Raw genomic sequence first — 16,364 nt, 5'->3', positions numbered from 1 at the left:
CTAACAGTGCTCCTTCCAATGTGTAGGGCTTGGTGAGAAGCCTGAAGAGGAACTGAGCTGGGAAGTGAACATTCACGCCAATGCTAGACTTGACCTGGGCAGAGGAAGGGCACCAGTTGAGTCTGCCTGATCTACAAAGTAGGGCAGAAAGTAGTAAGGGCCACATGAGTGGTATGGACAATTAAGGGCTGAAGCCTCCTGGTAGAGAGCAGTTTCCAGATGGGAAAGGAAGGCAAGGTGTCTCAAGTCAGGGCACACACATTTGCCAGGTTCTGAAGGGACACTTCCTAGTTGGAAAGGAACAGCATTGCTCTGGGGGAGGATGAACAATGATATGTGAAAAAACAAGCAGCTGACAGACCATGGATTTAAATGCTAGGCCAAGGAAGAAGATATGTCCTGGAGAGAGTGGGAAACTGTTGGTGGTCTGGGGCATGGGAAGACCGGGTACAAAAGTTTAGAAAGCAGCATAACAGTGAAAAGACCACCAGCTTGGATGCCAAGAAATCTAGCTTCAAGCCCAGTCCCATGTGTGTATGTCACTGAGCTGGGGGTCACCTAAGATAGTAAGTCCAGGACACCCCAGGAGGCATAGAGATAATAAACTGTCAGCTATTTTCAATACTCCAGAAATCCCACATGTCCTTAGGCAGCTAAGGCTCACCATGATCTCTGAAGACAGTTTTGCCAAGCCAGCTAGTACTGGCTACCTCATCCTGGCCAGAAGTTCCAATGGGCAGTTAATGATAAATAATGGGACCAGGACATCATCACAAATGCATGTTTGAGTAGGCAAAATCTTCAAAACCAGGATTCCCTGAGGTTGCAGGGGGTGGAAGGAACTGGGGGTGGGACATAATGGCACCTCAGCTTTGAAAGGACTCAGAACCACCCAGTGGGCTCTGCTCATTGGGAACTGTAAGGAGAGGAAATAGAGTGTAGTTCAGAGATTGTTGTATGACGGGCTTAATCCCATTCTGATCCTGTCACTGGTTTTCTGGAGTGAGCAGGAAGGACTGGGAGTAAGGAGAGACCAAAATAACTAACGACGTCCAAGCCCTGAATTAGGAAAAAGCTAACAGAGCACTCTTGTCCGTGCTAACACAGAGAGATATTTTCGTAGCCACTTAAAAGAGCATAGACTGGGGGCATCTGGGTGGCTCGGTTGAGCGTCCAACTCTTGATTTCCGCTCAGGTCATGGTATTGAATCCCACATCAGGCTCTGCACTGAGTGTGGAAACTTAAGATTCTCTCTCTCCCCCTCCCTCCCTCTACCCCTCTCCCCTGCTCTCTAAAATAAAATTTTTTAAAATTCTAAAAATAAAAGCATAGACTTTGGAATAAGCCTGAGCTGTGTTCAAATATCCAGTCCCTCCCTCATTCTTGTTCTTTGGGAAAGTTCCTGCCTCCTTAATGTGTGAAATATGGATAACAAAGAACTCAAAGGGGCTTTTTGAAAAATTATCTTAAGGGGCGCCTGGGTGGCGCAGTCAGTTAAGCGTCCGACTTCAGCCAGGTCACGACCTCGCGGTCCGTGAGTTCGAGCCCCGCGTCAGGCTCTGGGCTGATGGCTCGGAGCCTGTTTCCGATTCTGTGTCTCCCTCTCTCTCTGCCCCTCCCCTGTTCATGCTCTGTCTCTCTCTGTCCCAAAAATGAATAAACATTGAAAAAAAAGAAAAATTATCTTAAGTCAGTTGATATGAACCAAGCAGTGAGCATTAGTAGCAAATTCTCAGCATATGTTAGGGTTCTCCATGCTCTGCCCCTTCCTTGTGCTCACAAGATATGGGGCTTATCATCACTCTGGACTGTCCTCCTAAAGCTTTCAGAGAAACATCCCCCCACTTACCTGAGCAGAATCTAGGGATTTTCTCCAGACACTGAGTTACATGGACACTGAGCGAAAGTGTCATTGAAGAGTAGTATGGTCTGAATGTCCCCCAAAATTGATGTGTTGATATGCAGCCCCTGTATGAGAAGGTGGGACCTTTGGGTGGTACTCAAGTCATAAGTGTGAAGCCTTCATGAATAGGAGTAGTGCCTTATAAGAGGATCCAAAGAGATCCTTCCCTTTTCCATCAAGTGAGGATACAACTTAAAGTCAGGGATCCCAGGAGAGAGCCCTCGCCTGACCATATTGGCATTCTAATCTCAGACTTCCATTTTGTTGTGGCAGCCCAAATGAACTAAGACAAAAAACTGGACCAGGATGGTGCTGCCATTCAAACCTAAAAATGTGGGTAAGGAGAGAAAGTACCTCAACATAATATAAACATATGGCAAGCCCACAGCTACCATCAGACTCAACAGTGTAAAACTGAAAGCTTTTCTTCTAAGACCAGGAACAAGATAAGGATGCCCACTCTTAATGCTTTTATTCAATGTAGTATTAATGTACAACATGGTGACTACAGTTGATAACACAGTCTTGTATAATTGAACTTTCGGAAGATGGTAGAACTTAAGTGTCTTCACGTACAAGAAAAGTGAGGCGATGGATGTGTTAATTGATTAAATGGAGTGAACCCTTTCACAATGTATACGTGTAGCAAATCACTACAATATACACTTTAAATATCTTACAATTTTGTATGTCAATTATGCTTCAATAAAGTTGGATTTTCTTTTTTAAACTGATACCAGGAGTGAGGAGCTGTAATAAACCTAAAAATGTAGAAATGGCTTTGGAAGAGTTTGGAGGTCCATGCTAGAAAAAGCCTACATTGCCATGAAGAGACCTTTAAACATGATTTGGGTGAGGGCTCAGAAGAGGAACAGAGCTGTAAAGATTGCCTTCATCTTATTAGAGAATCTCTAAGTGATGGTGAACTGAATGTTGATAAAAACATGGATGCTAAAGGCCTTTCTGATGAGGTTTCCAACAGAAATGAGGAACGTGTTACCGGAAACTATAGGAAAGGTGATACTTGTTTAAAAATGGCAAAGAGGGGCACCTGCGTGGCTCAGAGTCCAACTTCAGCTCAGTTCATGATCTCACGGTTGGTGAGTTCGAGCCCCACATCAGGTTCCACGCTGGTAGTGCAGAGCCTGCTTGGGATTCTCATTCTTGCTCTCTCATCTCTCTGCCCCTCCCCTGCCCTGCCCATCTCAAAACAAAGTGGCAAAGAACTTGGCTGAACTGTGTTCATGTTCCAGTGTTTTGTGGAAGGTAGAACTTGTGAGCCATCAAATTGGATATTTGGTTGAAGCTGTTCCTGTATTTTTTTTTAATTCTTTTAATGTTTATTTTTTGAAAGAGAGAAAGAGCGAGCAGGGGAGGGGCAGAGAGAGGGAGACACAGAATCCAAAGCAGGCCCCAGGCTCTGAGCTGTCAGCACAGAGCCTGACGCTGGGCTCGAACTCACAAACTGCCAGATCATGACCTGAGCCAAAGTCGGACGCTTAACCGACCGAGCCACCCAGGCACACCATGGTTGAAGCTGTTTCTAAGCAAAGTATTGAAGGTGTGACTTGGCTTCTCTTGAATGTTGACAGTAAAATGTGAGAAGAGAGAAAGGACTTAAAGACAGAATTGTTAAAAGGGAAGCAGAAATGTAAAATTTGAAAAATTCCCCATCTGTCCATATTGCAAAAAATGAGGAAGCATGTTCTGAAGAGAACATGAAGGGTATGGCCAAACAACCCTTTGGTTAACATGGGCAAGAACTTCAGACTTAATCAACCACGCCAGCAGGAAAACAGCCTGTTTGAACAAAAGGGGAAAGAGGAAGGAAAGCAGGAAGGTTGCTGGACTTAGATTTACAGGATGGGACCATAGAACTATTCTGCTTCTAACATGCTCTTTTCTTTAAAAGAGCTCTTTTTCTTTAAGGTTAGAAGGACCCCAAAGGCAATTCAGAGATCATCAGAGCTGCCTCCTTCGTTTCAAAAGGCGGGGTTTCAATTGGCCAGACGTTGAGCCCCACCCAAAGCTGTGGAGGCCAGACCCTTGCCCATCAGAGCCATGGGGGTGGGACCCCTCCTGAAGACTCCACAGTAGTGCTGGTGACACTATTCTGGCCCAGGAGCGCTGCCATGTGGACTGTGCCCAGCGAAGCCAAGGGGGCAGGTATACTGCAGGGGGCCAGTGTGAAAGATGAGCCTCCCACTCAGTATACCTGGAACGTGGCAGGTTGTAAAGAAGACTGTTTTCAGGGTCACCTGGGTGGCTCGATCAGTTAAGCGTCCAACTCTTGGTTTCGGCTCAGGTCATGATCTCACAGTTTGTGAGTTCAAGCCCTGCATCAGGCTTTGTGCTGGCAGGGCAGAGCCTGCTTGGGATTCTCTCTCTCCCTCTCTCTCTGCCCCTCCCTCATACTATCAAAATAAAAAACATTTTCTTTTAAAAAGACTTCTCAGCCTTAAAATTTAATGTTGTTTGCCTTATTGGGTTTGAGACTAGCTACGGACCTGTCACCTCTTCCTTCTTGATTTATTTTGGAATGAGAGTGTCTATCCTGTGCCTTCCCACCATTGTATTTTGGAAGCACATGATTTGTTTGATTTCACATGTTCATAGCTTGTGGGGAATTTACCTCAGGATGTATCATACCTTGAGTCTCACAACATATCTGACATAGATCTTACTTAGATGAGACTCTGACTTTTAGACTTTTAAGTTGATGCTGGAATGAGTTAAGGCTTTGGGGGCTGTTGGGATGGAATAACTGTGTTGTACATGTAACAAGGACATAATTTTGGCAGCTAGAGACAGAATGCTATGGTCTGAATGTTTATACTCCTCCCCAAATTTATGCTGAAATCCTAATGCCTACCGGTGATGGTATTAGTAGCTGGGGCCTTTGGGAGGTACTTAAGTCATGAGAACAGAGTCCTCATGAATAGGCTCAGTACCTTATAAAAGAGGATCCAGAGAGATCTCTTCCCCCTTCTGCCATATTGAGGACATAACAAGAAGTCTGTGACCTAGAAGAGGGCCCTCACACAACCATGTGGTACCCTGATCTTGGACTCACAGCCTCCAGAACTGTTAAAAATAAATTTCTATTGTTTGTTTATAAGCAATCCAGTTTGTGGAATTTTGTTATAGCAGCCCAAATGGACTAAGACAGAAAAGGCTGAGCTCTAAGTCTGGCTGTCCTTACAGTAGGGCCTTGAGCAGCTCAAAGGATTTAGGGGGTCTTGGTTTCCCTAGAGTACATAAAGAGAAGACTGAATTAGAATACCCCTAAGATCTCTTCTGTATCTAGAAGGATTCTAATCTGGGATCCTGGATAAAGCTAAAGTCTGGGTAAAAATACCATATCCACTGGTGTTGTCAGTAACATTATTAATCTCAGTGGGAAACAACAAACCAGCAGCCTGGCCAAAAATTTAACATATATGAGAAATAAGAGCTTATAGGGAGCCTTATAAGCTCTCCATGCCACAAAGACCAGAGAGGATCCAATCTATCCACACATCACTAACTGGCTGCAATCCTATACATATTGTAGAGGAAATGCAAGAGGGCCTGTTAGAAAGCAAAAGCCAGAGCAGGCTAAAAAACTGCCGTTTCAATGTGCTCTCTCTCTCTCTCACACACACACACACACACACACACACACCACAAACATGCACACACACACCAACAGAAGGTAGAAGCCTTAATGGTGCAAGGTCTTTGAGCACAACATCTGCCCAAATCTTTGGCTGACCATTAGGTGATTGGCTAACCATTAGGCACAAGGGTGATACCTATGAAGCTAGGCTTAAAAATAAGAACAAGTGGGTCACCTGGCTGGCTCAGTCGGAGGAGCATGTGACTCTTAACCTCGGGGCCATGAGTTCGAGCCCCATGTTGGGTGTAGAGATTACTGAAAAATAAAATCTTAAAAAAAAATAAGAATAAGAATTTTTAAAAAGAAAAACTGAGCAGAGATGTCAGCATCTGCACACCATAAGGGAAACAGAATCCACAGATTTAGTCAAGTTATTAAAGGCAAAAAGAACCTTTGAGGAGAAAAACCAGAATTTTTGCTATATATACAGCAACCATAGTTGCTATATTATCAAAAATGTCCAATTTTCAACAAAAAGTTATGAGACATTCAAAGAAACAGGAAAGTATAACCCATCCTCATCTCAGGAGAAGAAAAAATGGACAATAGAAACAATTTCTGTGTAGGTCCAGATGTTGAACTTAGCAGACAAAGACTTCAAATCAGCTACTATAGAAAATTTAAAGGAAATTTTGAATAAAATTCTGATATATGCTGTAATAGAGATAAACCTTGAAGACATTTATGCTAAACAACACATTACGCCAGACACGAAACAGGAAATATTGTATGATTCTACTTATATGAAGTACCTAGAATTATCAAATTCACAGAGACAGAAAGAATAGTAGATGCCAGAGGCTGAAGGGAGGAGGAATTGGGAGTTATCATTTAATTGGTGCAGGGTTGGGGCGCCTGGGTGGCGCAGTCGGTTAAGCGTCCGACTTCAGGTCACGATCTCGCAGTCCGTGAGTTCGAGCCCCGCGTCGGGCTCTGGGCTGATGGCTCAGAGCCTGGAGCCTGTTTCCGATTCTGTGTCTCCCTCTCTCTCTGCCCCTCGCCCGTTCATGCTCTGTCTCTCTCTGTCCCAAAAATAAATAAACGTTGGAAAAAAAATTAAAAAAAAAATTGGTGCAGGGTTTTAGTTTGGGATAATGAAAAAGTGCTGGAGATGGATAGTGGGGATGGATGCATAACAATGTGAGTACACTTAATGCCACTGAACTGTACAGTTAAAAACTGTTAAAATGGTAAAGTTTATTTAGGTATGTTTACCACAGTTTTTCTTTTAACTGGAGTTTAAAAGTACAATAACCAATGAAAACTAGTGGGACTAAATGGTAGACTCAAAGAGGCAGAAGAAAGAATCAGTAAACTTGAAGATAGAGCAATATAAATTGTCCAGAGTGAAGAACAGAGCCTCAGAGACCCATGCAACATCAGGCATGCCAATTTACATGTGATAAGAATGCCAGGAGAGAAGAGAGAAAAAGGGGCAGAAAAAAATATTTGAAGAAATAATGGCTGAAAACTTCCCAAATATGATGGACAACAATCTGTAGGTCCACAAAACTCAATATGTCCCAAGGCACACATTGTAGCCAACCTTTTGAAATACAAAGAGAAAATCTTGAAAGGAGCTAGAGAGAAACAACTCATCACATATAGAGGAGTAACAAAAAGTAAATAATAAATAACAGCAATGGAAGATGAAAGGCAATTGGCTGATATATGCAAAGTATTACAAGGGGGAAAAAAAAAACCTGTCAAACAAGAATCCTATATGTGGCAAAGCTATCCGTAAAACAAAGATGAGGGGCACTTGGCTGGCTCAGTCGGTAGAACGTGTGACTTTTGATTTTGGAGTTGTGAGTTCAAGCCTCACATTGGGTGTAGAGATTACTTAAAAAAAAAAAAATCTTAAAAAAAAAAAGATGACATAAAAACATTTCCAGAAAAAAAGACCACAAGAATTTATTGCTAGAAGACTCACTTTACAACACATATTAAAGGCAATCACTAAGGCTATAAAACAAATTATTCCAGACAGTGACTTAAATCTGCACAAACAGGCATTTGAAAAGGTAAATATATGGATAAGGGCGCCTGGGTGGCGCAGTCGGTTAAGCGTCCGACTTCAGCCAGGTCGCGATCTCGCGGTCCGTGAGTTCGAGCCCCGCATCGGGCTCTGGGCTGATGGCTCAGAGCCTGGAGCCTGTTTCCGATTCTGTGTCTCCCTCTCTCTCTCTGCCCCCCCCCCCCCCCGTTCATGCTCTGTCTCTCTCTGTCCCAAAAATAAATAAACGTTGAAAAAAAAAATTTAAAAAAAATATATGGATAAGATTGCATAAAACATATTGTATGTTAATTATACTTAAAAAAAAAAAAAAAGAAAAAAAAAGAGGGGCACCTGGGTGGTTCATTTGATTAAGCATCCAACTCTTCATGTTGGCCCAGGTCATGATCCCCCGGTCATGGGATCTAACCCTGTGTCAAGCTCCACGCTGAGCATGGAGCCTGCTTGAGATATTCTCTCTCTCTCTCTCTCTCTGCCCCCTGCTCTGCCTCTCTCCCCCCCTTGGTCACATGCTATCTCTCTAAAAGAAAAGAAAAAGAAAAAAATAGTTGAATCAAAAAAAAAAGATTGCATAAGACAATAATTATATCTTTATATTTGGGGGGTTATAGCATATGTAAATGTAATAAGTGTGACAATCACTCAAGGGAAAGGGAAGAAAAAAATCAAGCTATATTAATTTTAAATATCTCTGGTGGTCTGCTGGTTAACATTTGGCGCTCTTAAATAGATTGTAATGTAATCCCTGAACAACCACTAAGAAAATAACTTAAAAATATATAGTAAATGCAAATCACATATCTAATAAGGGTTAATATGCAGTTATTTATTATATAAATAACATATAATTCAATGACAAAAACCCAAATAATCTGATTTTGAAAAAGTGTATGACTTGAACAGATACTTCTCTGAAGATAATAGACAAATGGCCAACAAGCATATGAAAAGATGCTCAGCATCACTAATGATTAGAGAAATGCAAAGCAAACCACAATGAGATATCACCTCACAACCATTAGGATAACTTCTATCAAAAAATGAAAAACAAAACAGAAAACAGTATTAGTAAGGATGTGGAGAAATTAGAATCCTTGTGCACTGTTGGTGAGATTGTAAATGGTGCAACCACTATTAAAAACAGTATGGCAGTTCCTCAAAAAAATTAAAAATAGAATTATCATATGATCCAACGATCCCAGTTCTAGGTATATATTAAAAAAAAAAAAGCAGGGTCTTGAAGAGATATCTGCACACTTATATTCATAGAAGCATTATTCACAGTAGTCAAGATGTGGAAGCAACCCAAATATCCATTGACGGATGAATGGATGAACACACACACACACACACACACTGGAGTATTATTCAGCCTTAAAAGGAAAGAAAACCTATTACATGGATCTTGATACATGCTACAACATAGATGAACCTTGAGGACATTATCCTTAGTGAAATAAGCCAGTCACAAAAAGACAAACACTGTATGATTTCATTTATAGAAAATAGCAAAAGAAGTCAAATCCATGGGAAAGAATGTAGGATGATGGTTACCAGGGGCTGGGAGAGGGGGATATGGGGAGTGCTTGCTCAACGAGTATAGAGTTTCAATTTTGCAAGAAGAAAAGTTCTGGTGATCTGTTACACAACAATGGGAATATTCTTTTTTTTTGTTGTTTATTTTTATTTATTTTGAGAGAGATATAGAGAGCAAGCAGGGGAGGGGCAGAGAGAGAGACAGAGAGACAGAATACCAAGAAGGCTCTGCACTGACGGATAGATGTGGGGCTCAAACTCATGAACCATGAAATCACGACCTGAGCCGAAATCAAGAGTTGGACGCTTAACTGACTGAGCCACCCAGGCACCCCTCTTTTTTTAAAGTTATCCCAATATGGGGCTTAAATTCATGACCCCAAGATCAAGAGTTGCATGCTCTACCAACTGAGCCAGCTAGGCACCCCAGAATAATCTTAGCACTGCTGAAATATACAATTAAAAATAGTATAGGGGCGCCTGGGTGGCGCAGTCGGTTAAGCGTCCGACTTCAGCCAGGTCATGATCTTGCAGTCCGTGAGTTCGAGCCCCGCATCGGGCTCTGGGCTGATGGCTCAGAGCCTGGAGCCTGTTTCCAATTCTGTGTCTCCCTCTCTCTCTGCCCCTCGCCCGTTCATGCTCTGTCTCTCTCTGTCCCAAAAATAAATAAACGTTGGAAAAAAAAAAAGTTAGTATATTAAATTTTATAAGTATTTTTACTGCAATTTTAAAAAAAGAATGAATATATGGTAAAAACAACAACAGTTGAATTAAAATGGCTTATTAACACAAAAGAAGGCAGTGACGGAGGAACAAATGGACAAAAAACCTTAATTACATTAGATTTGGAAGGACTAAACACTCCAATCAAAAGGCAGAGACTCTCAGACTGGATAAAAAACAAAATCTAACCCTATGTGGCCTACAAGGAACACACTTCATATTCAAAGACATAAATATATTAAAGGTAAAAGTATGGAGGCACCTGGCTGGTTCAGTCAGTAGAGCATGCAACTCCTGATCTTGGGGTTGTGAGTTTGAGTCGCACATTGGGTGTAGAGATTACGTAAAAATAAAATCTTTTCGGGGCGCCTGGGTGGCGCAGTCGGTTAAGCATCCGACTTCAGCCGGGTCACGATCTCGCGGTCCGTGAGTTCAAGCTCCGCGTCAGGCTCTGGGCTGATGGCTCAGAGCCTGGAGCCTGTTTCCGATTCTGTGTCTCCCTCTCTCTCTGCCCCTCCCCCATTCATGCGCTGTCTCTCTCTGTCCCAAAAATAAATAAAAACCATTGAAAAATAAAATAAAATAAAATAAAATCTTTTTAAAAAAAGGTAAAATTATGGGAAAACATATATCAAATAAATAGTAACCTAAGAGTGCTAGAGTGGCTATATTAATATTGTTAAAAACACATTGAAATAAATATCACTAAAGACAAAGAGGAACACTTATAATGATTATAAATTCAGATTGTCAGGAATTTATCTAACAATTATAAAATGTATACATACCTAAAAGCAGCTCCCAAATATGTAAAGCAAAAATGGACAGAAGTAGGGAGGAGGGGGAGGGATGGATAAAATCGGTGAAAGGGATTAAGAGGTACAAACTTCCAGCTGTAAAAGAAGTATGTCACAAGGATAAAAAGCACAACATGGGGAATATAGTCAATAATGTTGTAATACACTTATTATGGTGAGCATTTCATAATGTATTTAATTGTTGAATCACTGTGCTGTACACCTGAAACTAATTTAATATACATCTACTATACTTCAATTAAAAACAATTTTTTTTTTAATTTCAAAACCATGGAAATGTCCTGATAAAACCAGACAGGTTGATCATCTTAGCAAGAGAGCAGTTCCTGGAGGCCAGCATCCTGAGCATGATGAAAATTGCAGAGAGTGATTTAGAGGAGAAACCAGGAAATATACACTATTTTTTTAATGCTTATTTATTTTTGAGAGAGAGACAGACAGAGCATGAGCAGGGAAGAGGCAGAGAGAGAGGGAGACACAGAATCCAAAGCAGGCTCCAGGCTCTGAGCTGTCAGCACAGAGCCCGATACAGGACTCGAACTCATGACCTGAAATCATGACCTGATCCAAAGTCAGATGCTTAACCAACTGAGCCACCAGGTGCCCTGGGAAATAAGGCCATAGTAAATATTTATAAATTTGGGTAAACAACCATAATTATTTATTTTAAATTTTACAGAGGAGCACTTGGGTGGCTCAGTCGGTTCAGTATCTGACTTCGGCTCAGGTCATGATCTCATAGCTTGTGCCTTCAAGCCCTGCATCAGGTTCTGTGCTGACAGCCTGGAGCCTGCTTCAGATTCTGTTTCTCCCTCTCTCTTTGCCCCACCCCTGCTTGCACTGTGTGTGTGTGTGTGTGTGTGTGTGTGTGTGTGTGTGAAAAATAAACATTAAAAAAATAAAATATTGACAGAAGTAAACAAAAGAAGAAACAAGTAAGTCAATAGTAACAGGTCTGGATCAATAAATAACCTAAACTTCCATCCTAAGAAACTGGAAAAAAAAAAAAAAAAAGAACTACACCCAGAGCAAGCAGAATGAAGGAAAAAATCAAGAGAAGAGTGATAACTAGCGAAGCAGAAAACAAAAAACAATAAATAAAAATTAATATAACCAAAAGTCAGTTCTTTGAAAAGATCAACAAAATCAGCAAACAAGAAGAAATGAGAGAAGACACAAATTTCTGAAATCAGGAATGAAAGAGGAGACCTTGCTACTGACCCTTCTGAAATTAAAAGAATTATAAAGGAGTATTATAAACAACTTTATACCAACAAATAAGACAACTTAAATAAAATGAACAAATTCCTAGAAAGACACCGTTTTCTAAAACTGACTTGAGAAGAAACAGAAAATCTAAATAGACCTATAACAAGAGGAGAAATTAAGTTAATAACTAAAAATCTTCCAGCAAAGGAAAGCCGAGTACCGGAAGTCTTCACTGACTAATTTTCTTATCAAACATTTAAAAGAAGAAATACCAGGGTGCGCCTGGGTGGCTCAGTCGGTTGAATGTCTGACTTCGGCTCAGGTCGTGATCTCGCAGTTTGTGGGTTCAAGCCCCACGTCGGGCTCTGTGCTGACAGCTCAGAGCCTGGAGCCTGTTTCGGATTCTGTGTGTGTGTCTCTCTCTCTCTGCCCCTCCCTCACTCACACTCTGTCTCTCTCTCTCTCTCTCTGCCCCTCCTCCACTCACACTCTGTCTTTGTCTCCTGTGGAAATAAATAAACATTTTTAAAAAATTATAAAAAAAGAAGAATAAATACCAGTCTTTCACAAACTCTTTTGGAAAACATAAAACATTTTCCAGTTCATTTTCTGAAGCCAATATTATCCTGATACCAAAGCAAACAAAGACATCACTACAAACTAATATCTCTCATGAAAACGGATGTAAAAATCCTTAGCAAATATTAGCAAACAAAATCCAGCAACATATTAAAAAAATTATACATCAGAGTCAGGCGGGATTTGTCCCAGGAGTGCAAAGTTAGTTTAACATCCAAATCAATTAATGTAATATACCATATTCATATAACAAAGGATAAAAGCCACATGATCATCTCAAATAGATGCAGAAAAAGCACTTGGTAAAATCCAACACCAATTCTAAATAAAAATTCTCAATAAACTAGGGTGCCTGGGTGGCTCAGTCAGTTAAGCAACAGACTCTTGATATCCACTCAGGTCATGATCTCATAGTCTTGGGATGGAGCTCTACGTTGGGCTCCATGTTCAGCCTGGAGCCTGCTTGGGATTCTCTCTCTCCCTCTCTCTCTGTTATGTGTGCACTGTCCCTCTCAAAATAAATAAATAAACTTAAAAACATCCTCAACAAAACTATGAAAAGAAATTCATTTTCTTACCCTGATAAAGGGCATCTATAAAAATCCTAAACTAATATAATTCTTAATGGTGAAAGAAAGGTTGAATACTTTTCCCTCCTAAGATAAGGAACAAGGCAAGAAGAATGTTGATTCTTGCCACTTCTACTCAGCATAATGCTGGGGGTTCTAGCCAGTGCAACAGGCTAAATAAATAAATAAACATTATAGGTTTGTGTGTTATAAAGAAAGAATTAAAACTATCTTGGAGCACCTGGGGCTCATTCAGTTAAGCATCCAACTCTTTTTTTTTTTTTAACTTTTTAATTTTTTAAAATTTACATCCATATTAGTCAGCATATAGTGAAGCAATGATTTCAGGAGTAGATTCCTTAATGCCCCTTACCCATTTAGCCCATCCCCCCTCCCACAACCCCTCCAGCAATTTTTTGTTTGTCTCTATATTTAAGAATCTCTTGTGTTTTGCCCCCTCCCTGTTTTTATATTATTTTTGTTTCCCTTCCCTTATGTTCATCTGTTTTGTCTCTTAAAATCCTCATATGAGTGAAGTTTTATGATTTTTGTCTTTCTCTGACTAATTTCACTTAGCATAACACCCTCCAGTTCCATCCACATAGTTGCAACTCTTGATTTCAGCTCAGTTCATGATTTCGTGGTGCTGTGAGTTCAAGCCCCACATCAGACTCTCTGCTCTCAGTTAGGAACCTGCTTCAGATCATCTGTCTCCCTCTCTCTGTCCTTCCCCTGCTTGCGGGTGCATTCTCCCTCTCTCAAAAATAAATAAACAAAAACTTTTCTAAACTATCTTTATTCACAAATGGCATGATCCTATGTGAGGAACGTATTTTTAAAAACTAGAACTAATAGATATATTCAGCAAAGTCACAGGGTACAAGATCAATATACCAAAAACTCAACTGTCCATCTGTATACCAGCAAGGAGTGATCCAAAAGTGAAATTATAGAAATATGCATTGATAATAGCATCAAAAATGATAGAATACCAAACAAGAACAAGAACTTTAACAAAAGAAGTGCAAGATTTGTACACTGAAAATTATAAAACAACACTGAGAGAAATTGAATATAAATAAATGAAGAGACATTCCATGTTCATGGATTGGAAGACTCACTGTTGTTAAGATTGCAGTTCTCCCTGGGGCATTCACTTTCGAATGTCCCCTCTCTGTAAAGAGAACTTTCCTACTATCCTTCCTTTCTAATCTTATATTCTAATAAACTTCTGCCTGCTGCTCAAAAAAAAAAAAAAAAAAAAAAAAAAAAGATGGCAGTTCTCCCTAACTTAATCTATGGATAATGTAATCCTCATCAACATCCCACCAGTCATTTTTATAGAAATTAACAAATTTATACTAGAATTTATATGGAAATGCAAAGAACCCAGAATAGTCAAAACAATTTTGATAAAAATTTCGTGGACTTAAACTATCTACTTTCAAAACTTCCACCAGTATAAAAAGAGGCAAATAGAACGAAACAAAAGAGCCTAGAAATAAATCCTCACATTTATGATCAATTTATTTTTTTTAATTTTTTTTATTATATGAAATTTATTGTCAGATTAGTTTCCATACAACACCCAGTGCTCATCCCAAAAGATGCCCTCTTCAATGCGCATCACCTACTTCCCCTCCCTCCCACCCCGCATCAACCCTCAGTTTGTTCTCAGTTTTTAAGTCTCTTATGCTTTGGCTCTCTCTCCCTATGATCAATTGATTTTTGACAAAAGAGTCAAGGCAATTCAATTGGGAAAGAGTAGTCTTTTCAGCCAATGGTACTGGGACAACTGGATATGCAAATGCAAAATTATATTTTTAGACCCTCACACTATTGGCAAAAACTAACTCTAAATAAAATCTCTGGAAGAAAACATAGAAAATCTTTGTGACTTTGGCTGGGCAAAGATTTCCTAGATATGAGACCAAAACCACAACCCATAAAAGAAAAAAAATTGATAAATTACACCATCAAAATTAAAAACATTTATGATTCAAAAAGATAGCATTAATAAGAAGACTAGCAAAACTAGTCTGGAAGAAAATATTTGCAAGTATTTTATCTGATAAATGATTTATATTTAGAACATATAAAGTATTCTTATAATGCAATCAGACAAGCAAGTCAATTAAAAATGAGCAAAAGAGGGGTGCCTGGCTGGCTCAGTCAGTAGAGCATTCAACTCTTAATCTCAGGTTCGTGAGTTCGAGCCCCACATTGGGCTTGGAGTCCACTTAAAAAAAAAAAAAGAGCAAAAGATTTGAAGAGACATTTTATCAAAGAAGGTAGATATATGAACACATAAAAAGCTGTTCCACATCATTAGTCATTAGGGAAATACAAATTAAAGCCACATTGAGAATCAGAGGAAGACAAATACCATACAATTTTGCTCATATGTTGAATATAAGAAACAAAACAGATGAACATATGAGGAGGGGGGAAAGAAAGAGAGAGGGAAATAAGCCAAAAGAGACTCTTCATGATAGAGAACAAACTGAGGGCTGATGGAGGGAGGTGGGCAGGGATGGGCTAGATGAGTGATGAGCATTAAGGAGGACACTTGTTGGGATGAGCACTGGGTGTTGTATGTAAGTGATGAATCACTGAACTCTATTCCTGAGACCAATATTACACTATATGTTAACTGACTAAAATTTAAATAAAAGTTTGGGGAAAAATAAAAAAAAAAATAAAGCCACACAACAGTCTATTAGAATGGCTAGATCCCTAAGACAGACAAGAACAAACATTAGCAGGGGTGTGGAGTAACTGGAACGCTCACCCATTACTATTGGGAACAGAAAGTGGTGCAGCCACTTTGGAAAGCAGTTTGGCAATTTCTTAAAATGTTAAACATGAACTTACCATATGACCTTGCAATTCTGTGCCTAGGTATCTATCCAAGAGAAATGAAAACATGTCCCACAAAGACTTGTATTTGTTTTTATCAACTTTATACATGATAGCTAAAATCTGGAAATCAAACATTCATAAATGCATGAACAGATATGCAAAATGTGGTGCAGCCATGTAACAGGGCTGCAGCAAGAACAAATTAACTACCGACATGCGCTGTGGCATGGATGAACCTTAGTGACAGAAGCCGACCGCAAACACTGCACTGTGCAAGATTCTTTTTCTATGAAACACTCCAAAAAGACAACTCCATAGCCACAGAAAGCAGATCCATTACTGGGTGAGACTGCAAACCAGCATAGAGTTATTTGTTGGGTTGATGAAAATGTTCTAGAAGTATATTGATGGTAGCACAACTCTACAACTTTGCTAGAAATCACTGAGTTGTACATTTACAATGGTGAACCTTATGGTATGTAAATCACA

Source organism: Herpailurus yagouaroundi, unplaced genomic scaffold, assembly GCF_014898765.1.
Source record: "Herpailurus yagouaroundi ecotype Mexico unplaced genomic scaffold, PumYag 215, whole genome shotgun sequence".
NCBI classification, from domain to species: domain Eukaryota; kingdom Metazoa; phylum Chordata; class Mammalia; order Carnivora; family Felidae; genus Herpailurus; species Herpailurus yagouaroundi.
The sequence above is the reverse complement of the archived record's forward strand: the minus strand, read 5'-3'. Positions refer to the sequence as shown.